General features: G+C 40.5%; 1 protein-coding gene across 3 annotated transcripts in view; it reads left to right on the forward strand.

The window, feature by feature from the left end:
* The window catches only part of LOC139575465 (nuclear receptor ROR-alpha A-like), a 340,490-nt gene that overhangs the window by 167,289 nt on the left and 145,899 nt on the right, over positions 1-27,302 (forward strand). The gene's annotated exons all lie outside the window — the stretch shown is intronic.

The raw sequence follows: 27,302 nt of genomic DNA on the forward strand, positions 1-27,302 counted from the left end.
TATTTTAGTGTTCATCTCTCTAGTGATTAGGGGGTATTTTAGTGTTTATCTCTAGTGATTAGGGGGTATTTTAGTGTTCATCTCTAGTGATTAGGGGGTATTTTAGTGTTTATCTCTAGTGATTAGCGGGTATTTTAGTGTTTATCTCTAGTGATTAGTGGGTATTTTAGTGTTTATCTCTAGTGATTAGTGGGTATTTTAGTGTTTATCTCTAGTGATTAGTGGGTATTTTAGTGTTCATCTCTAGTGATTAGTGGATATTTTAGTGTTCATCTCTAGTGATTAGTGGATATTTTAGTGTTCATCTCTAGTGATTAGGGGGTATTTTAGTGTACATCTCTAGTGATTAGGGGGTATTTTAGTGTTTATCTCTAGTGATTAGGGGGTATTTTAGTGTTCATCTCTCTAGTGATTAGGGGGTATTTTAGTGTACATCTCTAGTGATTAGTGGGTATTTTAGTGTACATCTCTAGTGATTAGTGGGTATTTTAGTGTACATCTCTAGTGATTAGGGGGTATTTTAGTGTTCATCTCTAGTGATTAGTGGGTATTTTAGTGTACATCTCATCTCTAGTGATTAGGGGGTATTTTAGTGTTTATCTCTAGTGATTAGGGGGTATTTTAGTGTTCATCTCTAGTGATTAGTGAGTATTTTAGTGTACATCTCATCTCTAGTGATTAGTGGGTATTTTAGTGTTCATCTCTAGTGATTAGGGGGTATTTTAGTGTTCATCTCTAGTGATTAGTGGATATTTTAGTGTTCATCTCTAGTGATTAGTGGGTATTTTAGTGTTCATCTCTAGTGATTAGGGGGTATTTTAGTGTTCATCTCTAGTGATTAGTGGGTATTTTAGTGTTCATCTCTAGTGATTAGGGGGTATTTTAGTGTTCATCTCTAGTGATTAGTGGATATTTTAGTGTTCATCTCTAGTGATTAGTGGGTATTTTAGTGTTCATCTCTCTAGTGATTAGTGGGTATTTTAGTGTTCATCTCTAGTGATTAGGGGGTATTTTAGTGTTCATCTCTAGTGATTAGTGGATATTTTAGTGTTCATCTCTAGTGATTAGTGGGTATTTTAGTGTTCATCTCTCTAGTGATTAGGGGGTATTTTAGTGTTCATCTCTAGTGATTAGGGGGTATTTTAGTGTACATCTCATCTCTAGTGATTAGGGGGTATTTTAGTGTTCATCTCTAGTGATTAGGGGGTATTTTAGTGTTCATCTCTCTAGTGATTAGTGGGTATTTTAGTGTTCATCTCTAGTGATTAGTGGGTATTTTAGTGTTCATCTCTAGTGATTAGTGGGTATTTTAGTGTTCATCTCTAGTGATTAGTGGGTATTTTAGTGTTCATCTCTAGTGATTAGTGGGTATTTTAGTGTTCATCTCTAGTGATTAGTGAGTATTTTAGTGTTCATCTCTAGTGATTAGTGGGTATTTTAGTGTTCATCTCTCTAGTGATTAGTGGGTATTTTAGTGTTTATCTCTAGTGATTAGTGGGTATTTTAGTGTTCATCTCTAGTGATTAGTGGGTATTTTAGTGTTCATCTCTAGTGATTAGTGGGTATTTTAGTGTTCATCTCTAGTGATTAGTGAGTATTTTAGTGTTCATCTCTAGTGATTAGTGAGTATTTTAGTGTTCATCTCTAGTGATTAGTGGGTATTTTAGTGTTCATCTCTAGTGATTAGGGGGTATTTTAGTGTTCATCTCTAGTGATTAGCGGGTATTTTAGTGTTTATCTCTAGTGATTAGTGGGTATTTTAGTGTACATCTCATCTCTAGTGATTAGTGGGTATTTTAGTGTTTATCTCTAGTGATTAGTGGGTATTTTAGTGTTTATCTCTAGTGATTAGGGGGTATTTTAGTGTTCATCTCTAGTGATTAGTGGGTATTTTAGTGTACATCTCATCTCTAGTGATTAGGGGGTATTTTAGTGTTCATCTCTAGTGATTAGGGGGTATTTTAGTGTTTATCTCTAGTGATTAGGGGGTATTTTAGTGTTCATCTCTCTAGTGATTAGGGGGTATTTTAGTGTTTATCTCTAGTGATTAGGGGGTATTTTAGTGTTTATCTCTAGTGATTAGGGGGTATTTTAGTGTTCATCTCTCTAGTGATTAGGGGGTATTTTAGTGTTTATCTCTAGTGATTAGGGGGTATTTTAGTGTTCATCTCTAGTGATTAGGGGGTATTTTAGTGTTCATCTCTAGTGATTAGTGGGTATTTTAGTGTACATCTCTAGTGATTAGTGGGAATTTTAGTGTTCATCTCTAGTGATTAGTGGGTATTTTAGTGTTCATCTCTAGTGATTAGTGGGTATTTTAGTGTACATCTCTAGTGATTAGGGGGTATTTTAGTGTACATCTCATCTCTAGTGATTAGGGGGTATTTTAGTGTTTATCTCTAGTGATTAGGGGGTATTTTAGTGTTCATCTCTAGTGATTAGGGGGTATTTTAGTGTTCATCTCTAGTGATTAGGGGGTATTTTAGTGTTCATCTCTAGTGATTAGTGGGTATTTTAGTGTTCATCTCATCTCTAGTGATTAGGGGGTATTTTAGTGTTCATCTCTAGTGATTAGGGGGTATTTTAGTGTTTATCTCCAGTGATTAGGGGGTATTTTAGTGTTTATCTCTAGTGATTAGGGGGTATTTTAGTGTTCATCTCTCTAGTGATTAGGGGGTATTTTAGTGTTTATCTCTAGTGATTAGGGGGTATTTTAGTGTACATCTCATCTCTAGTGATTAGTGGGTATTTTAGTGTTCATCTCTAGTGATTAGGGGGTATTTTAGTGTTTATCTCTAGTGATTAGGGGGTATTTTAGTGTTTATCTCTAGTGATTAGGGGGTATTTTAGTGTTTATCTCTAGTGATTAGTGGGTATTTTAGTGTTCATCTCTAGTGATTAGGGGGTATTTTAGTGTTTATCTCTAGTGATTAGGGGGTATTTTAGTGTACATCTCATCTCTAGTGATTAGTGGGTATTTTAGTGTTCATCTCTAGTGATTAGTGGGTATTTTAGTGTTCATCTCTAGTGATTAGGGGGTATTTTAGTGTTCATCTCTAGTGATTAGGGGGTATTTTAGTGTTCATCTCTAGTGATTAGGGGGTATTTTAGTGTTTATCTCTAGTGATTAGTGGGTATTTTAGTGTTCATCTCTAGTGATTAGTGGGTATTTTAGTGTTTATCTCTAGTGATTAGGGGGTATTTTAGTGTTTATCTCTAGTGATTAGGGGGTATTTTAGTGTTTATCTCTAGTGATTAGTGGGTATTTTAGTGTTCATCTCTAGTGATTAGGGGGTATTTTAGTGTTTATCTCTAGTGATTAGGGGGTATTTTAGTGTACATCTCATCTCTAGTGATTAGGGGGTATTTTAGTGTTCATCTCTAGTGATTAGTGGGTATTTTAGTGTTTATCTCTAGTGATTAGTGGGTATTTTAGTGTTCATCTCTAGTGATTAGTGGGTATTTTAGTGTTTATCTCTAGTGATTAGTGGGTATTTTAGTGTTCATCTCTAGTGATTAGTGGGTATTTTAGTGTTTATCTCTAGTGATTAGGGGGTATTTTAGTGTTCATCTCTAGTGATTAGTGAGTATTTTAGTGTACATCTCATCTCTAGTGATTAGTGGGTATTTTAGTGTTTATCTCTAGTGATTAGTGGGTATTTTAGTGTTCATCTCTAGTGATTAGGGGGTATTTTAGTGTTCATCTCTAGTGATTAGTGAGTATTTTAGTGTTCATCTCTAGTGATTAGTGGGTATTTTAGTGTTCATCTCTAGTGATTAGGGGGTATTTTAGTGTTCATCTCTAGTGATTAGGGGGTATTTTAGTGTTTATCTCTAGTGATTAGTGGGTATTTTAGTGTTCATCTCTAGTGATTAGTGGGTATTTTAGTGTACATCTCTAGTGATTAGGGGGTATTTTAGTGTTCATCTCATCTCTAGTGATTAGGGGGTATTTTAGTGTTCATCTCTAGTGATTAGTGGGTATTTTAGTGTACATCTCTAGTGATTAGGGGGTATTTTAGTGTTCATCTCTAGTGATTAGGGGGTATTTTAGTGTTCATCTCTCTAGTGATTAGGGGGTATTTTAGTGTTTATCTCTAGTGATTAGGGGGTATTTTAGTGTTCATCTCTAGTGATTAGGGGGTATTTTAGTGTTCATCTCTAGTGATTAGTGGGTATTTTAGTGTACATCTCATCTCTAGTGATTAGGGGGTATTTTAGTGTTCATCTCTAGTGATTAGGGGGTATTTTAGTGTTCATCTCTAGTGATTAGGGGGTATTTTAGTGTTCATCTCTAGTGATTAGGGGGTATTTTAGTGTTTATCTCTAGTGATTAGGGGGTATTTTAGTGTTCATCTCTAGTGATTAGTGGGTATTTTAGTGTTCATCTCTAGTGATTAGTGGGTATTTTAGTGTTCATCTCTAGTGATTAGTGGGTATTTTAGTGTTCATCTCTAGTGATTAGTGGGAATTTTAGTGTTCATCTCTAGTGATTAGTGAGTATTTTAGTGTTCATCTCTAGTGATTAGTGGGTATTTTAGTGTTCATCTCTAGTGATTAGGGGGTATTTTAGTGTTTATCTCTAGTGATTAGTGGGAATTTTAGTGTTCATCTCTAGTGATTAGTGAGTATTTTAGTGTTCATCTCTAGTGATTAGTGGGTATTTTAGTGTTCATCTCTAGTGATTAGTGGGTATTTTAGTGTTTATCTCTAGTGATTAGCGGGTATTTTAGTGTACATCTCTAGTGATTAGGGGGTATTTTAGTGTACATCTCTAGTGATTAGGGGGTATTTTAGTGTTCATCTCTAGTGATTAGGGGGTATTTTAGTGTACATCTCATCTCTAGTGATTAGGGGGTATTTTAGTGTTCATCTCTAGTGATTAGGGGGTATTTTAGTGTTCATCTCTAGTGATTAGGGGGTATTTTAGTGTTCATCTCTAGTGATTAGGGGGTATTTTAGTGTTTATCTCTAGTGATTAGGGGGTATTTTAGTGTTCATCTCCAGTGATTAGGGGGTATTTTAGTGTTCATCTCTCTAGTGATTAGGGGGTATTTTAGTGTTCATCTCTAGTGATTAGCGGGTATTTTAGTGTTCATCTCTAGTGATTAGTGGGAATTTTAGTGTTCATCTCTAGTGATTAGTGGGTATTTTAGTGTTCATCTCTAGTGATTAGGGGGTATTTTAGTGTTTATCTCTAGTGATTAGTGGGTATTTTAGTGTTCATCTCTAGTGATTAGTGGGTATTTTAGTGTTCATCTCTAGTGATTAGTGGGTATTTTAGTGTTCATCTCTAGTGATTAGGGGGTATTTTAGTGTTCATCTCTAGTGATTAGTGGGTATTTTAGTGTACATCTCATCTCTAGTGATTAGTGGGTATTTTAGTGTTTATCTCTAGTGATTAGGGGGTATTTTAGTGTTCATCTCTAGTGATTAGGGGGTATTTTAGTGTTCATCTCTAGTGATTAGGGGGTATTTTAGTGTACATCTCATCTCTAGTGATTAGGGGGTATTTTAGTGTTCATCTCTAGTGATTAGGGGGTATTTTAGTGTTTATCTCTAGTGATTAGTGGGTATTTTAGTATTCATCTCTAGTGATTAGTGGGTATTTTAGTGTTTATCTCTAGTGATTAGGGGGTATTTTAGTGTTCATCTCTAGTGATTAGTGGGTATTTTAGTGTTCATCTCTAGTGATTAGGGGGTATTTTAGTGTTAATCTCTAGTGATTAGGGGGTATTTTAGTGTTCATCTCTAGTGATTAGTGGGAATTTTAGTGTTCATCTCTAGTGATTAGTGGGAATTTTAGTGTTCATCTCTAGTGATTAGTGAGTATTTTAGTGTACATCTCATCTCTAGTGATTAGTGGGTATTTTAGTGTTTATCTCTAGTGATTAGCGGGTATTTTAGTGTTTATCTCTAGTGATTAGGGGGTATTTTAGTGTTTATCTCTAGTGATTAGGGGGTATTTTAGTGTTTATCTCTAGTGATTAGTGGGTATTTTAGTGTTTATCTCTAGTGATTAGTGGGTATTTTAGTGTTTATCTCTAGTGATTAGTGGGTATTTTAGTGTTTATCTCTAGTGATTAGTGGGTATTTTAGTGTTTATCTCTAGTGATTAGGGGGTATTTTAGTGTTTATCTCTAGTGATTAGGGGGTATTTTAGTGTTTATCTCTAGTGATTAGTGGGTATTTTAGTGTTTATCTCTAGTGATTAGCGGGTATTTTAGTGTTTATCTCTAGTGATTAGCGGTTATTTTAGTGTTTATCTCTAGTGATTAGTGGGTATTTTAGTGTTTATCTCTAGTGATTAGGGGGTATTTTAGTGTTCATCTCTAGTGATTAGGGGGTATTTTAGTGTTCATCTCTAGTGATTAGGGGGTATTTTAGTGTTCATCTCTAGTGATTAGGGGGTATTTTAGTGTTCATCTCATCTCTAGTGATTAGTGGGTATTTTAGTGTTCATCTCTAGTGATTAGTGGGTATTTTAGTGTTCATCTCTAGTGATTAGGGGGTATTTTAGTGTTCATCTCTAGTGATTAGGGGGTATTTTAGTGTTCATCTCTAGTGATTAGGGGGTATTTTAGTGTTCATCTCTAGTGATTAGGGGGTATTTTAGTGTTCATCTCTAGTGATTAGTGGGTATTTTAGTGTTTATCTCTAGTGATTAGTGGGTATTTTAGTGTACATCTCTAGTGATTAGTGGGTATTTTAGTGTTTATCTCTAGTGATTAGTGGGTATTTTAGTGTTCATCTCTAGTGATTAGTGGGTATTTTAGTGTTCATCTCTAGTGATTAGGGGGTATTTTAGTGTTCATCTCTAGTGATTAGGGGGTATTTTAGTGTTCATCTCTAGTGATTAGGGGGTATTTTAGTGTTCATCTCTAGTGATTAGGGGGTATTTTAGTGTTCATCTCTAGTGATTAGTGGGTATTTTAGTGTTTATCTCTAGTGATTAGTGGGTATTTTAGTGTACATCTCTAGTGATTAGTGGGTATTTTAGTGTTTATCTCTAGTGATTAGTGGGTATTTTAGTGTTCATCTCTAGTGATTAGTGGGTATTTTAGTGTTCATCTCTAGTGATTAGTGGGTATTTTAGTGTTTATCTCTAGTGATTAGTGGGTATTTTAGTGTTCATCTCTAGTGATTAGTGGGTATTTTAGTGTTCATCTCTAGTGATTAGTGGGTATTTTAGTGTTCATCTCTAGTGATTAGTGGGTATTTTAGTGTTCATCTCTAGTGATTAGTGGGTATTTTAGTGTTCATCTCTAGTGATTAGTGGGTATTTTAGTGTTCATCTCTAGTGATTAGTGGGTATTTTAGTGTTCATCTCTAGTGATTAGTGAGTATTTTAGTGTTCATCTCTAGTGATTAGTGGGTATTTTAGTGTACATCTCATCTCTAGTGATTAGGGGGTATTTTAGTGTTCATCTCTAGTGATTAGGGGGTATTTTAGTGTTCATCTCTCTAGTGATTAGGGGGTATTTTAGTGTTTATCTCTAGTGATTAGGGGGTATTTTAGTGTTCATCTCTAGTGATTAGGGGGTATTTTAGTGTTCATCTCTAGTGATTAGTGGGTATTTTAGTGTACATCTCATCTCTAGTGATTAGGGGGTATTTTAGTGTTCATCTCTAGTGATTAGTGGGTATTTTAGTGTTCATCTCTAGTGATTAGGGGGTATTTTAGTGTACATCTCTAGTGATTAGTGAGTATTTTAGTGTACATCTCATCTCTAGTGATTAGGGGGTATTTTAGTGTTTATCTCTAGTGATTAGGGGGTATTTTAGTGTTCATCTCTAGTGATTAGGGGGTATTTTAGTGTTCATCTCTAGTGATTAGGGGGTATTTTAGTGTTCATCTCTAGTGATTAGGGGGTATTTTAGTGTTCATCTCTAGTGATTAGGGGGTATTTTAGTGTTTATCTCTAGTGATTAGGGGGTATTTTAGTGTTCATCTCTAGTGATTAGGGGGTATTTTAGTGTTCATCTCTAGTGATTAGGGGGTATTTTAGTGTTCATCTCTAGTGATTAGTGAGTATTTTAGTGTACATCTCATCTCTAGTGATTAGGGGGTATTTTAGTGTTCATCTCTAGTGATTAGTGGGTATTTTAGTGTTCATCTCTAGTGATTAGTGGGTATTTTAGTGTACATCTCATCTCTAGTGATTAGGGGGTATTTTAGTGTTCATCTCTAGTGATTAGGGGGTATTTTAGTGTACATCTCATCTCTAGTGATTAGGGGGTATTTTAGTGTTTATCTCTAGTGATTAGTGGGTATTTTAGTGTTCATCTCTAGTGATTAGGGGGTATTTTAGTGTTCATCTCTAGTGATTAGTGGGTATTTTAGTGTTCATCTCTAGTGATTAGGGGGTATTTTAGTGTTCATCTCTAGTGATTAGTGGGTATTTTAGTGTTCATCTCTAGTGATTAGGGGGTATTTTAGTGTTCATCTCTAGTGATTAGTGGGTATTTTAGTGTACATCTCATCTCTAGTGATTAGTGGGTATTTTAGTGTTCATCTCTAGTGATTAGTGGGTATTTTAGTGTTCATCTCTAGTGATTAGTGGGTATTTTAGTGTTCATCTCTAGTGATTAGTGGGTATTTTAGTGTTCATCTCTAGTGATTAGTGGGAATTTTAGTGTTTATCTCTAGTGATTAGTGGGTATTTTAGTGTTCATCTCTAGTGATTAGTGGGTATTTTAGTGTTCATCTCTAGTGATTAGTGGGTATTTTAGTGTACATCTCATCTCTAGTGATTAGGGGGTATTTTAGTGTTCATCTCTAGTGATTAGGGGGTATTTTAGTGTACATCTCATCTCTAGTGATTAGGGGGTATTTTAGTGTTCATCTCTAGTGATTAGTGGGAATTTTAGTGTTTATCTCTAGTGATTAGTGGGTATTTTAGTGTTCATCTCTAGTGATTAGTGGGTATTTTAGTGTTCATCTCTAGTGATTAGTGGGTATTTTAGTGTACATCTCATCTCTAGTGATTAGGGGGTATTTTAGTGTTTATCTCTAGTGATTAGGGGGTATTTTAGTGTTCATCTCTAGTGATTAGTGGGTATTTTAGTGTACATCTCATCTCTAGTGATTAGTGGGTATTTTAGTGTTCATCTCTAGTGATTAGTGGGTATTTTAGTGTTTATCTCTAGTGATTAGGGGGTATTTTAGTGTTTATCTCTAGTGATTAGTGGGTATTTTAGTGTTCATCTCTAGTGATTAGTGGGTATTTTAGTGTACATCTCATCTCTAGTGATTAGTGGGTATTTTAGTGTTCATCTCTCTAGTGATTAGGGGGTATTTTAGTGTTTATCTCTAGTGATTAGGGGGTATTTTAGTGTTTATCTCTAGTGATTAGGGGGTATTTTAGTGTTCATCTCTAGTGATTAGGGGGTATTTTAGTGTTCATCTCTAGTGATTAGTGGGTATTTTAGTGTACATCTCATCTCTAGTGATTAGTGGGTATTTTAGTGTTCATCTCTAGTGATTAGTGGGTATTTTAGTGTTAATCTCTAGTGATTAGTGGGTATTTTAGTGTTCATCTCTAGTGATTAGTGGGTATTTTAGTGTTCATCTCTAGTGATTAGTGGGAATTTTAGTGTTCATCTCTAGTGATTAGTGAGTATTTTAGTGTTCATCTCTAGTGATTAGTGGGTATTTTAGTGTTCATCTCTAGTGATTAGGGGGTATTTTAGTGTTCATCTCTAGTGATTAGGGGGTATTTTAGTGTTCATCTCTCTAGTGATTAGTGGGTATTTTAGTGTACATCTCATCTCTAGTGATTAGGGGGTATTTTAGTGTACATCTCTAGTGATTAGGGGGTATTTTAGTGTTCATCTCTAGTGATTAGGGGGTATTTTAGTGTTCATCTCTAGTGATTAGGGGGTATTTTAGTGTTCATCTCTAGTGATTAGTGGGTATTTTAGTGTACATCTCATCTCTAGTGATTAGGGGGTATTTTAGTGTTTATCTCTAGTGATTAGTGGGTATTTTAGTGTTCATCTCTAGTGATTAGTGGGTATTTTAGTGTTCATCTCTAGTGATTAGTGGGTATTTTAGTGTTCATCTCTAGTGATTAGTGGGAATTTTAGTGTTCATCTCTAGTGATTAGTGAGTATTTTAGTGTTCATCTCTAGTGATTAGTGGGTATTTTAGTGTTCATCTCTAGTGATTAGGGGGTATTTTAGTGTTCATCTCTAGTGATTAGTGGGTATTTTAGTGTTCATCTCATCTCTAGTGATTAGGGGGTATTTTAGTGTACATCTCTAGTGATTAGGGGGTATTTTAGTGTACATCTCATCTCTAGTGATTAGTGGGTATTTTAGTGTTCATCTCTAGTGATTAGTGGGAATTTTAGTGTTCATCTCTAGTGATTAGTGGGTATTTTAGTGTTCATCTCTAGTGATTAGTGGGTATTTTAGTGTACATCTCATCTCTAGTGATTAGGGGGTATTTTAGTGTTCATCTCTAGTGATTAGTGGGTATTTTAGTGTTCATCTCTAGTGATTAGGGGGTATTTTAGTGTTCATCTCTAGTGATTAGGGGGTATTTTAGTGTTCATCTCTAGTGATTAGGGGGTATTTTAGTGTTCATCTCTAGTGATTAGTGGGTATTTTAGTGTTCATCTCTCTAGTGATTAGGGGGTATTTTAGTGTTCATCTCTAGTGATTAGGGGGTATTTTAGTGTTCATCTCTAGTGATTAGGGGGTATTTTAGTGTTCATCTCTAGTGATTAGTGGGTATTTTAGTGTACATCTCATCTCTAGTGATTAGGGGGTATTTTAGTGTACATCTCTAGTGATTAGGGGGTATTTTAGTGTACATCTCTAGTGATTAGGGGGTATTTTAGTGTACATCTCATCTCTAGTGATTAGGGGGTATTTTAGTGTTCATCTCTAGTGATTAGGGGGTATTTTAGTGTTCATCTCTAGTGATTAGTGGGTATTTTAGTATTCATCTCTAGTGATTAGTGGGTATTTTAGTGTTCATCTCTCTAGTGATTAGTGGGTATTTTAGTGTTCATCTCTAGTGATTAGTGGGTATTTTAGTATTCATCTCTAGTGATTAGTGGGTATTTTAGTGTTCATCTCTAGTGATTAGTGGGTATTTTAGTGTTCATCTCTAGTGATTAGTGGGTATTTTAGTGTTCATCTCTAGTGATTAGGGGGTATTTTAGTGTTCATCTCTAGTGATTAGGGGGTATTTTAGTGTTCATCTCTCTAGTGATTAGGGGGTATTTTAGTGTTTATCTCTAGTGATTAGGGGGTATTTTAGTGTTCATCTCTAGTGATTAGGGGGTATTTTAGTGTTTATCTCTAGTGATTAGCGGGTATTTTAGTGTTTATCTCTAGTGATTAGTGGGTATTTTAGTGTTTATCTCTAGTGATTAGTGGGTATTTTAGTGTTCATCTCTAGTGATTAGTGGATATTTTAGTGTTCATCTCTAGTGATTAGTGGGTATTTTAGTGTTCATCTCTCTAGTGATTAGTGGGTATTTTAGTGTTCATCTCTAGTGATTAGTGGGTATTTTAGTGTTCATCTCTAGTGATTAGTGGGTATTTTAGTGTACATCTCATCTCTAGTGATTAGGGGGTATTTTAGTGTTCATCTCTAGTGATTAGGGGGTATTTTAGTGTTCATCTCTCTAGTGATTAGGGGGTATTTTAGTGTTTATCTCTAGTGATTAGGGGGTATTTTAGTGTTCATCTCTAGTGATTAGGGGGTATTTTAGTGTACATCTCATCTCTAGTGATTAGGGGGTATTTTAGTGTTCATCTCTAGTGATTAGTGGGTATTTTAGTGTTCATCTCTAGTGATTAGGGGGTATTTTAGTGTACATCTCATCTCTAGTGATTAGGGGGTATTTTAGTGTTCATCTCTAGTGATTAGGGGGTATTTTAGTGTTCATCTCTAGTGATTAGGGGGTATTTTAGTGTTTATCTCTAGTGATTAGTGGGTATTTTAGTGTTTATCTCTAGTGATTAGGGGGTATTTTAGTGTTCATCTCTAGTGATTAGTGGGTATTTTAGTGTTCATCTCTAGTGATTAGTGGGTATTTTAGTGTTCATCTCTAGTGATTAGTGGGTATTTTAGTGTTCATCTCTAGTGATTAGTGGGTATTTTAGTGTTCATCTCTAGTGATTAGTGGGTATTTTAGTGTTCATCTCTAGTGATTAGTGGGTATTTTAGTGTTCATCTCTAGTGATTAGTGGGTATTTTAGTGTTCATCTCTAGTGATTAGTGAGTATTTTAGTGTTCATCTCTAGTGATTAGTGGGTATTTTAGTGTACATCTCATCTCTAGTGATTAGTGGGTATTTTAGTGTTCATCTCTAGTGATTAGTGGGTATTTTAGTGTTCATCTCTAGTGATTAGTGGGTATTTTAGTGTTCATCTCTAGTGATTAGTGGGTATTTTAGTGTACATCTCATCTCTAGTGATTAGGGGGTATTTTAGTGTTCATCTCTAGTGATTAGGGGGTATTTTAGTGTTTATCTCTAGTGATTAGTGGGTATTTTAGTGTACATCTCATCTCTAGTGATTAGTGGGTATTTTAGTGTTCATCTCTAGTGATTAGTGGGTATTTTAGTGTTTATCTCTAGTGATTAGGGGGTATTTTAGTGTTCATCTCTAGTGATTAGTGGGTATTTTAGTGTTTATCTCTAGTGATTAGGGGGTATTTTAGTGTTCATCTCTAGTGATTAGGGGGTATTTTAGTGTTTATCTCTAGTGATTAGGGGGTATTTTAGTGTTCATCTCTAGTGATTAGGGGGTATTTTAGTGTTCATCTCTAGTGATTAGGGGGTATTTTAGTGTTCATCTCTAGTGATTAGTGGGTATTTTAGTGTTTATCTCTAGTGATTAGTGGGTATTTTAGTGTTCATCTCTAGTGATTAGTGGATATTTTAGTGTTCATCTCTAGTGATTAGTGGGTATTTTAGTGTTCATCTCTAGTGATTAGTGGGTATTTTAGTGTTCATCTCTAGTGATTAGGGGGTATTTTAGTGTACATCTCATCTCTAGTGATTAGGGGGTATTTTAGTGTTCATCTCTAGTGATTAGGGGGTATTTTAGTGTTCATCTCTAGTGATTAGGGGGTATTTTAGTGTTTATCTCTAGTGATTAGTGGGTATTTTAGTGTTTATCTCTAGTGATTAGGGGGTATTTTAGTGTTCATCTCTAGTGATTAGTGGGTATTTTAGTGTTCATCTCTAGTGATTAGTGGGTATTTTAGTGTTCATCTCTAGTGATTAGTGGGTATTTTAGTGTTCATCTCTAGTGATTAGTGGGTATTTTAGTGTTCATCTCTAGTGATTAGTGGGTATTTTAGTGTTCATCTCTAGTGATTAGTGGGTATTTTAGTGTTCATCTCTAGTGATTAGTGGGTATTTTAGTGTTCATCTCTAGTGATTAGTGAGTATTTTAGTGTTCATCTCTAGTGATTAGTGGGTATTTTAGTGTACATCTCATCTCTAGTGATTAGTGGGTATTTTAGTGTTCATCTCTAGTGATTAGTGGGTATTTTAGTGTTCATCTCTAGTGATTAGTGGGTATTTTAGTGTTCATCTCTAGTGATTAGTGGGTATTTTAGTGTACATCTCATCTCTAGTGATTAGGGGGTATTTTAGTGTTCATCTCTAGTGATTAGGGGGTATTTTAGTGTTTATCTCTAGTGATTAGTGGGTATTTTAGTGTACATCTCATCTCTAGTGATTAGTGGGTATTTTAGTGTTCATCTCTAGTGATTAGTGGGTATTTTAGTGTTTATCTCTAGTGATTAGGGGGTATTTTAGTGTTCATCTCTAGTGATTAGTGGGTATTTTAGTGTTTATCTCTAGTGATTAGGGGGTATTTTAGTGTTCATCTCTAGTGATTAGGGGGTATTTTAGTGTTTATCTCTAGTGATTAGGGGGTATTTTAGTGTTCATCTCTAGTGATTAGGGGGTATTTTAGTGTTCATCTCTAGTGATTAGGGGGTATTTTAGTGTTCATCTCTAGTGATTAGTGGGTATTTTAGTGTTTATCTCTAGTGATTAGTGGGTATTTTAGTGTTCATCTCTAGTGATTAGTGGGTATTTTAGTGTTCATCTCATCTCTAGTGATTAGTGGGTATTTTAGTGTTCATCTCTAGTGATTAGTGGGTATTTTAGTGTTCATCTCTAGTGATTAGTGGGTATTTTAGTGTTCATCTCATCTCTAGTGATTAGCGGGTATTTTAGTGTTTATCTCTAGTGATTAGTGGGTATTTTAGTGTTTATCTCTAGTGATTAGTGGGTATTTTAGTGTTTATCTCTAGTGATTAGTGGGTATTTTAGTGTTCATCTCTAGTGATTAGTGGGTATTTTAGTGTTCATCTCATCTCTAGTGATTAGCGGGTATTTTAGTGTTTATCTCTAGTGATTAGTGGGTATTTTAGTGTTTATCTCTAGTGATTAGGGGGTATTTTAGTGTTCATCTCTAGTGATTAGGGGGTATTTTAGTGTTCATCTCTAGTGATTAGGGGGTATTTTAGTGTTTATCTCTAGTGATTAGTGGGTATTTTAGTGTTCATCTCTAGTGATTAGGGGGTATTTTAGTGTTCATCTCTAGTGATTAGTGGGTATTTTAGTGTTTATCTCTAGTGATTAGTGGGTATTTTAGTGTTCATCTCTAGTGATTAGGGGGTATTTTAGTGTTTATCTCTAGTGATTAGTGGGTATTTTAGTGTTCATCTCTAGTGATTAGTGGGTATTTTAGTGTTCATCTCTAGTGATTAGTGGGTATTTTAGTGTTCATCTCTCTAGTGATTAGTGGGTATTTTAGTGTTAATCTCTAGTGATTAGTGGGTATTTTAGTTTTTATCTCTAGTGATTAGGGGGTATTTTAGTGTTCATCTCTAGTGATTAGTGGGTATTTTAGTGTTCATCTCTAGTGATTAGTGGGTATTTTAGTGTTCATCTCTAGTGATTAGTGGGTATTTTAGTGTTCATCTCTTCTCTAGTGATTAGTGGGTAGTTTAGTGTGTATATCTAGTGATTAGTGGGTATTTTAGTGTTCATCTCTAGTGATTAGTGGGTATTTTAGTGTTCATCTCTAGTGATTAGTGGGTATTTTAGTGTTCATCTCTAGTGATTAGTGGGTATTTTAGTGTTCATCTCATCTCTAGTGATTAGTGGGTATTTTAGTGTTCATCTCTAGTGATTAGTGGGTATTTTAGTGTTTATCTCTCTAGTGATTAGGGGGTATTGTATCTGTTGTGACTTTTATGGGCCTCTGTGGTAAATTCTATTAATGCATTTCTCATTTATTTAACCTTTATTTAACCAGGCAAGTCAGTTAAGAACAAATTCTTATTTACAATGACGGCCTACCGGGGAACAGTGGGTTAACTGCCTTGTTCAGGGGCAGAACGACAGATTTTCACCTTGTCAGCTCTGGGATTCGATCTTGCAACCTTTTGGTCCAACGCTCTAACCACTAGGCTACGTCTCAGAATAAGTGTTGTGGTCGTAGTACTCCACTACACACACACACACAACACACACACACAACACACACAACACACACACACACACACCACACACAACACACACACACAACACACACACAACACACACACACACACACCACACACACACACAACACACAAGCACACACACACACACCACACACCACACACCACACACACAAACACAACACACACACACACACACACACACACACACACACACACACACACACACACACACACACACACACACACACACAGCTCAGAGGTGTAATAAGTGCTCTTGCAGACATCATCAAATCAAATCTTATTGGTCTCGAGCCAAATACAGTAGACTTTACAGTAATACAGTAGACTTTACAGTAAACTGCTTACTGATGAGCCCTTTCCCAACAATGCAGAGTTAAAAAGTAAGACAAATATAGACCATAGATCATTGTAGGCCATCTAAATAGGCCATCTAGATCATTGTCTGTGAAACTAGGCCATCTAGATGGGAGGAGTCATTATCTGTGACACTAGGCCATCTAGTTGGGAGGAGTCATTATCTGTGAAACTAGGCCATCTAGATGGGAGGAGTCATTATCTGTGACACTAGGCCATCTAGATGGGAGGAGTCATTATCTGTGGAACTAGGCCATCTAGATGGGAGGAGTCAATATCTGTGGAACTAGGCCATCTAGATGGGAGGAGTCATTATCTGTGGAACTAGGCCATCTAGATGGGAGGAGTCAATATCTGTGGAACTAGGCCATCTAGATGGGAGGAGTCATTATCTGTGGAACTAGGCCATCTAGATGGGAGGAGTCAATATCTGTGGAACTAGGCCATCTAGATGGGAGGAGTCAATATCTGTGGAACTAGGCCATCTAGATGGGAGGAGTCAATATCTGTGGAACTAGGCCATCTAGATGGGAGGAGTCAATATCTGTGGAACTAGGCCATCTAGATGGGAGGAGTCAATATCTGTGGAACCAGGCCATCTAGATGGGAGGAGTCAATATCTGTGGAACTAGGCCATCTAGATGGGAGGAGTCATTATCTGTGAAACTAGGCCATCTAGATCATTATCTGTGGAACCAGGCCATCTAGATGGGAGGAGTCATTATCTGTGGAACTAGGCCATCTAGATGGGAGGAGTCATTATCTGTGGAACTAGGCCATCTAGATGGGAGGAGTCAATATCTGTGGAACTAGGCCATCTGAATGGGAGGAGTCATTATCTGTGGAACTAGGCCATCTAGATGGGAGGAGTCATTATCTGTGACACTAGGCCATCTAGATGGGAGGAGTCATTATCTGTGGAACCAGGCCATCTAGATGGGAAGAGTCATTATCTGTGGAACTAGGCCATCTAGATGGGAGGAGTCATTATCTGTGAAACTAGGCCATCTAGATGGGAGGAGTCATTATCTGTGGAACTAGGCCATCTAGTTGGGAGGAGTCATTATCTGTGAAACTAGGCCATCTAGATGGGAGGAGTCATTATCTGTGAAACTAGGCCATCTAGATGGGAGGAGTCATTATCTGTGGAACTAGGCCATCTAGATGGGAGGAGTCATTATCTGTGGAACTAGGCCATCTAGATGGGAGGAGTCATTATCTGTGGAACTAGGCCATCTAGATAGGAGGAGTCATTATCTGTGGAACTAGGCCATCTAGATGGGAGGAGTCATTATCTGTGGAACTAGGCCATCTAGATGGGAGGAGTCATTATCTGTGACGCTAGGCCATCTAGATGGGAGGAGTCATTATCTGTGGAACTAGGCCATCTAGATGGGAGGAGTCATTATCTGTGGAACTAGGCCATCTAGATAGGAGGAGTCATTATCTGTGGAACTAGGCCATCTAGATGGGAGGAGTCATTATCTGTGACACTAGGCCATCTAGATGGGAGGAGTCATTATCTGTGACACTAGGCCATCTAGATGGGAGGAGTCATTATCTGTGAAACTAGGCCATCTAGATGGGAGGAGTCATTATCTGTGAAACTAGGCCATCTAGATGGGAGGAGTCATTATCTGTGACACTAGGCCATCTAGATGGGAGGAGTCATTATCTGTGGAACCAGGCCATCTAGATGGGAGGAGTCATTATCTGTGGAACCAGGCCATCTAGATGGGAGGAGTCATTATCTGTGGAACCAGGCCATCTAGATGGGAGGAGTCATTATCTGTGGAACCAGGCCATCTAGATGGGAGGAGTCATTATCTGTGGAACTAGGCCATCTAGATGGGAGGAGTCATTATCTGTGGAACCAGGCCGTCTAGATGGGAGGAGTCATTATCTGTGAAACCAGGCCATCTAGATGGGAGGAGTCATTATCTGTGGAACTAGGCCATCTAGATGGGAGGAGTCATTATCTGTGACACTAGGCCATCTAGATGGGAGGAGTCATTATCTGTGAAACCAGGCCATCTAGATGGGAGGAGTCATTATCTGTGGAACCAGGCCATCTAGATGGGAGGAGTCATTATCTGTGGAACCAGGCCATCTAGATGGGAGGAGTCATTATCTGTGAAACCAGGCCATCTAGATGGGAGGAGTCATTATCTGTGGAACTAGGCCATCTAGATGGGAGGAGTCATTATCTGTGACACTAGGCCATCTAGATGGGAGGAGTCATTATCTGTGAAACCAGGCCATCTAGATGGGAGGAGTCATTATCTGTGGAACCAGGCCATCTAGATGGGAGGAGTCATTATCTGTGGAACCAGGCCATCTAGATGGGAAGAGTCATTATCTGTGGAACCAGGCCATCTAGATGGGAGGAGTCATGACCTTTGACCTTTTCAACTGTCCGTGCATTGTTGAACCAGGCAGTTGTTCTGTTCATGCAGTCAGATTGAGGAGTAGAAGACCGGAAGTGTGATGAGATAAGAGTTCATGCAGTCAGATTGAGGAGCAGAAGACCGGAAGTGTGATGAGATAAGAGTTCATGCAGTCAGATTGAGGAGCAGAAGACTGGAAGTGTGATGAGATAAGAGTTCATGCAGTCAGATTGAGGAGCAGAAGACCGGAAGTGTGATGAGATAAGAGTTCATGCAGTCAGATTGAGGAGCAGAAGACTGGAAGTGTGATGAGATAAGAGTTCATGCAGTCAGATTGAGGAGCAGAAGACTGGAAGTGTGATGAGATAAGAGTTCATGCAGTCAGATTGAGGAGCAGAAGACTGGAAGTGTGATGAGATAAGAGTTCATGCAGTCAGATTGAGGAGCAGAAGACTGGAAGTGTGATGAGATAAGAGTTCATGCAGTCAGATTGAGGAGCAGAAGACTGGAAGTGTGATGAGATAAGACGACAACTCTTTTATTTTTCCAGAGAATATAATCTATAAATATAATCCCGTATGTTCAAACATTTCGTAATCTGATATTAAAACCACTGAGGTGACTAGCCTAAAGCTGTCTCCAAAATCCAGACTACTTGAAGACTACTAGTAAACTGTAATGAGCCCTGAGGCTACGGGCCCCCGGGGCCGAGTGGAGAGTTAACTTCCTTTAGCCGGACCGATTAATAAACTAGACGGTGTTGATTTATTTAGTCGCCCCATTGATGCCTGGGTAAGGATACCCCCGTGGGGTTTAGCATTTGAATAGGTCTCATCAGCCCCCTGTTTCCATCCATTAAAACACGCCTGACGAGTGGTAGGATTTAAACCCTCCTTTTTTCCTCTTAAAGGGTTGAATTCCATCCCCTTTAAATCAGCTCTGCTTGTTTGCAGGGGATTGGTGCTTGTTTGAAGGGGATTGGTGCTTGTTTGAAGGGGATTGGTGCTTGTTTGAAGGGGATTGGTGCTTGTTTGCAGGTGATTGGTGCTTGTTTGAAGGGGATTGGTGCTTGTTTGCAGGTGATTGGTGCTTGTTTGAAGGGGATTGGTGCTTGTTTGCAGGTGATTGGTGCTTGTTTGAAGGGGATTGGTGCTTGTTTGCAGGTGATTGGTGCTTGTTTGCAGGTGATTGGTGCTTGTTTGCAGGTGATTGGTGCTTGTTTGCAGGTGATTGGTGCTTGTTTGCAGGTGATTGGTGCTTGTTTGCAGGTGATTGGTGCTTGTTTGCAGGTGATTGGTGCTTGTTTGCAGGTGATTGGTGCTTGTTTGCAGGTGATTGGTGCTTGTTTGAAGGGGATTGGTGCTTGTTTGCAGGTGATTGGTGCTTGTTTGCAGGTGATTGGTGTTTGTTTGCAGGTGATTGGTGTTTGTTTGCAGGTGAGCTGCAGGTTATATGTGAGACGTACAAACACTGTAGAGTTGCAAATGCACAACGCTAACACGAACTGGAGCTGCTTTCAATACAGACGCTAATCTGCTGGTGTGTGAATGAGACGGGGGGGGGGGCACACCTCAGTGACCACACAATTCAATTAACATTTATAATGTATTAAAACTCTAAAGGGTAATATACACTGATGTCTTCACAGGGAAAAGGGTCCTGGTAAAAACATGGACGTCTCAAATCAAATCAAATCAAAATGTGTTTGTCACATGCGTCGAATACAACAGGTGTTGTAATGCTTACTTACAAGCCCTTTAACCAACAATTCCTTAACACTTATTTTTTTCTTAAAACTTCTTAAGTAAAAAATAGACAAGTAAAAAATTTGAAATAAAAGTAACAAATAATTAAAGAGCAGCAGTAAAATAACAATGTGGAGACTATATACAGGGTGTTACGGTACAGAGTCAATGTGGAGGCTATATACAGGGTGTTACGGTACAGAGTCAATGTGGAGGCTATATACAGGGTGTTACGGTACAGAGTCAATGTGGAGGCTATATACAGGGGGTACCGGTACAGAGTCAATGTGGAGGCTATATACAGGGGGTACCGGTACAGAGTCAATGTGGAGGCTATATACAGGGGGTACCAGTACAGAGTCAATGTGGAGGCTATATACAGGGGGGTACCGGTACAGAGTCAATGTGGAGGCTATATACAGGGGGTACCGGTACAGAGTTAATGTGGAGGCTATATACAGGGGGTACCGGTACAGAGTCAATGTGGAGGCTATATACAGGGTGTTACGGTACAGAGTCAATGTGGAGGCTATATACAGGGGGGTAACGGTACAGAGTCAATGTGGAGGCTATATACAGGGGGTACCAGTACAGAGTCAATGTGGAGGCTATATACAGGGGGGTACCGGTACAGAGTCAATGTGGAGGCTATATACAGGGGGTACCGGTACAGAGTCAATGTGGAGGCTATATACAGGGGGTACCGGTACAGAGTCAATGTGGAGGCTATATACAGGGTGTTACGGTACAGAGTCAATGTGGAGGCTATATACAGGGTATTACGGTACAGAGTCAATGTGGAGGCTATATACAGGGTGTTACGGTACAGAGTCAATGTGGAGGCTATATACAGGAGGTACCGGTACAGAGTCAATGTGGAGGCTATATACAGGGTGTACCGGTACAGAGTCAATGTGGAGGCTATATACAGGAGGTACCGGTACAGAGTCAATGTGGAGGCTATATACAGGGTGTACCGGTACAGAGTCAATGTGGAGGCTATATACAGGGGGTACCGGTACAGAGTCAATGTGGAGGCTATATACAGGAGGTACCGGTACAGAGTCAATGTGGAGGCTATATACAGGGGGTACCGGTACAGAGTCAATGTGGAGGCTATATACAGGGGGTACCGGTACAAAGTCAATGTGGAGGCTATATACAGGGGGTACCGGTACAGAGTCAATGTGGAGGCTATATACAGGGTGTTACGGTACAGAGTCAATGTGGAGGCTATATACAGGGGTACCGGTACAAAGTCAATGTGGAGGCTATATACAGGGGGTACCGGTACAGAGTCAATGTGGAGGCTATATACAGGGGGTACCGGTACAAAGTCAATGTGGAGGCTATATACAGGGGGTACCGGTACAGAGTCAATGTGGAGGCTATATACAGGGGTACCGGTACAGAGTCAATGTGGAGGCTATATACAGGGGGTACCGGTACAGAGTCAATGTGGAGGCTATATACAGGGTATTACGGTACAGAGTCAATGTGGAGGCTATATACAGGGGGTACCGGTACAGAGTCAATGTGGAGGCTATATACAGGGGATACCGGTACAGAGTCAATGTGGAGGCTATATACAGGATGTTACGGTACAGAGTCAATGTGGAGGCTATATACAGGGGGTACCGGTACAGAGTCAATGTGGAGGCTATATACAGGGGGTACCGGTACAGAGTCAATGTGGAGGCTATATACAGGGTATTACGGTACAGAGTCAATGTGGAGGCTATATACAGGGTGTTACGGTACAGAGTCAATGTGGAGGCTATATACAGGGGGTACCGGTACAGAGTCAATGTGGAGGCTATATACAGGGGATACCGGTACAGAGTCAATGTGGAGGCTATATACAGGATGTTACGGTACAGAGTCAATGTGGAGGCTATATACAGGGGGTACCGGTACAGAGTCAATGTGGAGGCTATATACAGGGGGTACCGGTACAGAGTCAATGTGGAGGCTATATACAGGGTATTACGGTACAGAGTCAATGTGGAGGCTATATACAGGGTGTTACGGTACAGAGTCAATGTGGAGGCTATATACAGGGGTACCGGTACAGAGTCAATGTGGAGGCTATATACAGGGGGTACCGGTACAGAGTCAATGTGGAGGCTATATACAGGGGGTACCGGTACAGAGTCAATGTGGAGGCTATATACAGGGGGTACCGGTACAGAGTCAATGTGGAGGCTATATACAGGGGGTACCGGTACAGAGACAATGTGGAGGCTATATACAGGAGGGACCGGTACAGAGTCAATGTGGAGGCTATATACAGGGGGTACCGGTACAGAGTCAATGTGGAGGCTATATACAGGGGGTACCGGTACAGAGTCAATGTGGAGGCTATATACAGGGGGTACCGGTACAGAGTCAATGTGGAGGCTATATACAGGGGGTACCGGTACAGAGTCAATGTGGAGGCTATATACAGGGTGTACCGGTACAGAGTCAATGTGGAGGCTATATACAGGAGGTACCGGTACAGAGTCAATGTGGAGGCTATATACAGGGTGTACCGGTACAGAGTCAATGTGGAGGCTATATACAGGGGGTACCGGTACAGAGTCAATGTGGAGGCTATATACAGGAGGTACCGGTACAGAGTCAATGTGGAGGCTATATACAGGGGGTACCGGTACAGAGTCAATGTGGAGGCTATATACAGGGGGTACCGGTACAAAGTCAATGTGGAGGCTATATACAGGAGGTACCGGTACAGAGTCAATGTGGAGGCTATATACAGGGTGTTACGGTACAGAGTCAATGTGGAGGCTATATACAGGGGTACCGGTACAAAGTCAATGTGGAGGCTATATACAGGGGGTACCGGTACAGAGTCAATGTGGAGGCTATATACAGGGGGTACCGGTACAAAGTCAATGTGGAGGCTATATACAGGGGGTACCGGTACAGAGTCAATGTGGAGGCTATATACAGGGGTACCGGTACAGAGTCAATGTGGAGGCTATATACAGGGGATACCGGTACAGAGTCAATGTGGAGGCTATATACAGGGGGTACCGGTACAGAGTCAATGTGGAGGCTATATACAGGGTATTACGGTACAGAGTCAATGTGGAGGCTATATACAGGGGGTACCGGTACAGAGTCAATGTGGAGGCTATATACAGGGGATACCGGTACAGAGTCAATGTGGAGGCTATATACAGGATGTTACGGTACAGAGTCAATGTGGAGGCTATATACAGGGGGTACCGGTACAGAGTCAATGTGGAGGCTATATACAGGGGATACCGGTACAGAGTCAATGTGGAGGCTATATACAGGATGTTACGGTACAGAGTCAATGTGGAGGCTATATACAGGGGGTACCGGTACAGAGTCAATGTGGAGGCTATATACAGGGGGTACCGGTACAGAGTCAATGTGGAGGCTATATACAGGGGGTACCGGTACAGAGTCAATGTGGAGGCTATATACAGGGGGGTATCGGTACAGAGTCAATGTGGAGGCTATATACAGGGGGTACCGGTACAGAGTCAATGTGGAGGCTATATACAGGGGGTACCGGTACAGAGTCAATGTGGAGGCTATATACAGGGAGGTACCGGTACAAAGTCAATATGGAGGCTATATACAGGGGGTACCGGTACAGAGTCAATGTGGAGGCTATATACAGGGGGTACCGGTACAAAGTCAATGTGGAGGCTATATACAGGGGGTACCGGTACAGAGTCAATGTGGAGGCTATATACAGGGGATACCGGTACAGAGTCAATGTGGAGGCTATATACAGGGGGTACCGGTACAGAGTCAATGTGGAGGCTATATACAGGGGGTACCGGTACAGAGTCAATGTGGAGGCTATATACAGGGGGTACCGGTACAGAGTCAATGTGGAGGCTATATACAGGGGATACCGGTACAGAGTCAATGTGGAGGCTATATACAGGATGTTACGGTACAGAGTCAATGTGGAGGCTATATACAGGGGGTACCGGTACAGAGTCAATGTGGAGGCTATATACAGGGGGTACCGGTACAGAGTCAATGTGGAGGCTATATACAGGGGGTACCGGTACAGAGTCAATGTGGAGGCTATATACAGGATGTTACGGTACAGAGTCAATGTGGAGGCTATATACAGGGGGTACCGGTACAGAGTCAATGTGGAGGCTATATACAGGGGATACCGGTACAGAGTCAATGTGGAGGCTATATACAGGATGTTACGGTACAGAGTCAATGTGGAGGCTATATACAGGGGGTACCGGTACAGAGTCAATGTGGAGGCTATATACAGGGGGTACCGGTACAGAGTCAATGTGGAGGCTATATACAGGGGGTACCGGTACAGAGTCAATGTGGAGGCTATATACAGGGGGTACCGGTACAGAGTCAATGTGGAGGCTATATACAGGGGGTTCCGGTACAGAGTCAATGTGGAGGCTATATACAGGGGGTACCGGTACAGAGTCAATGTGGAGGCTATATACAGGGGGGTACCGGTACAGAGTCAATGTGGAGGCTATATACAGGGAGGTACCGGTACAGAGTCAATGTGGAGACTATATACAGGGGGTACCGGTACAGAGTCAATGTGGAGGCTATATACAGGGGGGTATCGGTACAGAGTCAATGTGGAGGCTATATACAGGGGGTACCGGTACAGAGTCAATGTGGAGGCTATATACAGGGGGTACCGGTACAGAGTCAATGTGGAGGCTATATACAGGGAGGTACCGGTACAGAGTCAATGTGGAGACTATATAGAGGGGGTACCGGTACAGAGTCAATGTGGAGGCTATATACAGGGGGGTATCGGTACAGAGTCAATGTGGAGGCTATATACAGGGGGTACCGGTACAGAGTCAATGTGGAGGCTATATACAGGGGGTACCGGTACAGAGTCAATGTGGAGGCTATATACAGGGGGGTACCGGTACAGAGTCAATGTGGAGGCTATATACAGGGGGTACCGGTACAGAGTCAATGTGGAGGCTATATACAGGGGGTACCGGTACAGAGTCAATGTGGAGGCTATATACAGGGGGTACCGGTACAGAGTCAATGTGGAGGCTATATACAGGGGGTACCGGTACAGAGTCAATGTGGAGGCTATATACAGGGGGTACCGGTACAGAGTCAATGTGGAGGCTATATACAGGGTGTACGGGTACAGAGTCAATGTGGAGGCTATATACAGGGGGTACCGGTACAGAGTCAATGTGGAGGCTATATACAGGGTGTACCGGTACAGAGTCAATGTGGAGGCTATATACAGGGGGTACCGGTACAGAGTCAATGTGGAGGCTATATACAGGGAGGTACCGGTACAGAGTCAATGTGGAGACTATATACAGGGGGTACCGGTACAGAGTCAATGTGGAGGCTATATACAGGGGGGTATCGGTACAGAGTCAATGTGGAGGCTATATACAGGGGGTACCGGTACAGAGTCAATGTGGAGGCTATATACAGGGGGTACCGGTACAGAGTCAATGTGGAGGCTATATACAGGGGGGTACCGGTACAGAGTCAATGTGGAGGCTATATACAGGGGGTACCGGTACAGAGTCAATGTGGAGGCTATATACAGGGGGTACCGGTACAGAGTCAATGTGGAGGCTATATACAGGGGGTACCGGTACAGAGTCAATGTGGAGGCTATATACAGGGGGTACCGGTACAGAGTCAATGTGGAGGCTATATACAGGGGGTACCGGTACAGAGTCAATGTGGAGGCTATATACAGGGGGGTACCGGTACAGAGTCAATGTGGAGGCTATATACAGGGGGTACCGGTACAGAGTCAATGTGGAGGCTATATACAGGGGGTACCGGTACAGAGTCAATGTGGAGGCTATATACAGGGGGTACCGGTACAGAGTCAATGTGGAGGCTATATACAGGGGGTACCGGTACAGAGTCAATGTGGAGGCTATATACAGGGGGTACCGGTACAGAGTCAATGTGGAGGCTATATACAGGGTGTACGGGTACAGAGTCAATGTGGAGGCTATATACAGGGGGTACCGGTACAGAGTCAATGTGGAGGCTATATACAGGGTGTACCGGTACAGAGTCAATGTGGAGGCTATATACAGGAGGTACCGGTACAGAGTCAATGTTGCGTTTATATTTTTGTTGTGATTAGAAAGCAGATGCTTCTACACAGGTGAGTAAATTAAGCAATCAATATCCCATCATGCTTAGGGTCATGTATGAAAATGCTGGGCAGGTCATTATTTTGGCTACCATGGCTATGCCCCCATAGGATGACGATGCCCCATAGGATGACGATGCCCCCATAGGATGACGATGCCCCATAGGATGACGATGCCCCCATAGGATGACGATGCCCCCATAGGATGACGATGCCCCCATAGGATGACGATGCCCCCATAGGATGACGATGCCCCCATAGGATGACGATGCCCCCATAGGATGACGATGCCCCCGTCCACTGTGCTGGAGTGGTCACTGAACGATTAGATGAGCATGAAAATGATGTAAAACCATATGCCATGGCCGTCTCAGTCACCAGATCTGAACCCAATTGAACACACTTATGGGAGATTCTGTAGCGGTGCCTGAGACCAGTGTTTTCCACCATCATCAACAAAACACCAAATTATGGAATTTCTCATGGAGGAACGGTGTCTCATCCCTCCAATAGAGAGTTCCAGACTCCTGTAGAATCTATGTCGAGGTGTATTGAAGCCGTTCTGGCTGGTGGTGACCCAACGCCCCTATTAACACCCTTTATGTTGGTGTTTCCTTTATTTTGTCAGTTACCTGAAGGCTGACACTGGATGCATGCTAGGAGTTTCTCTGTCTCCATCCTGGAATCTAGCCAGGGGAAACAATACCCAGATACACACACCTCTTGGAAAATACACCCCAGTTGGTTTTGTTTTCTGAATGTGTGTGTTTGTGTGTTTAGTTTTCTAAATGTGTGTGTTTTTGTTTTCTGAGTGTGTGTGTGTGTAGTTTTCTAAATGTGTGTGTGTGTGTTTAGTTTTCTGAGTGTGTGTGTGTGTATGTGTGTTTAGTTTTCTGTGTGTGTGTGTGTGTGTGTGTGTGTGTGTGTGTGTGTGTGTTTAGTTTTCTGAGTGTGTGTGTGTGTTTGTGTGTGTGTGTGTGTGTGTGTGTGTGTGTGTGTGTGTGTGTGTGTGTGTGTGTGTGTGTGTGTGTGTGTGTGTGTGTGTTTAGTTTTCTGTGTGTGTGTGTGTGTGTTTAGTTTTCTGAGTGTGTGTGTGTGTGTGTGTGTGTTTGTGTGTGTTTAGTTTCCTGAATACGAGGGGTGCTGAAAGGCCTCCT

This window comes from Salvelinus alpinus, chromosome 5, assembly GCF_045679555.1.
Source record: "Salvelinus alpinus chromosome 5, SLU_Salpinus.1, whole genome shotgun sequence".
Taxonomy (NCBI): Eukaryota; Metazoa; Chordata; class Actinopteri; order Salmoniformes; family Salmonidae; genus Salvelinus; species Salvelinus alpinus.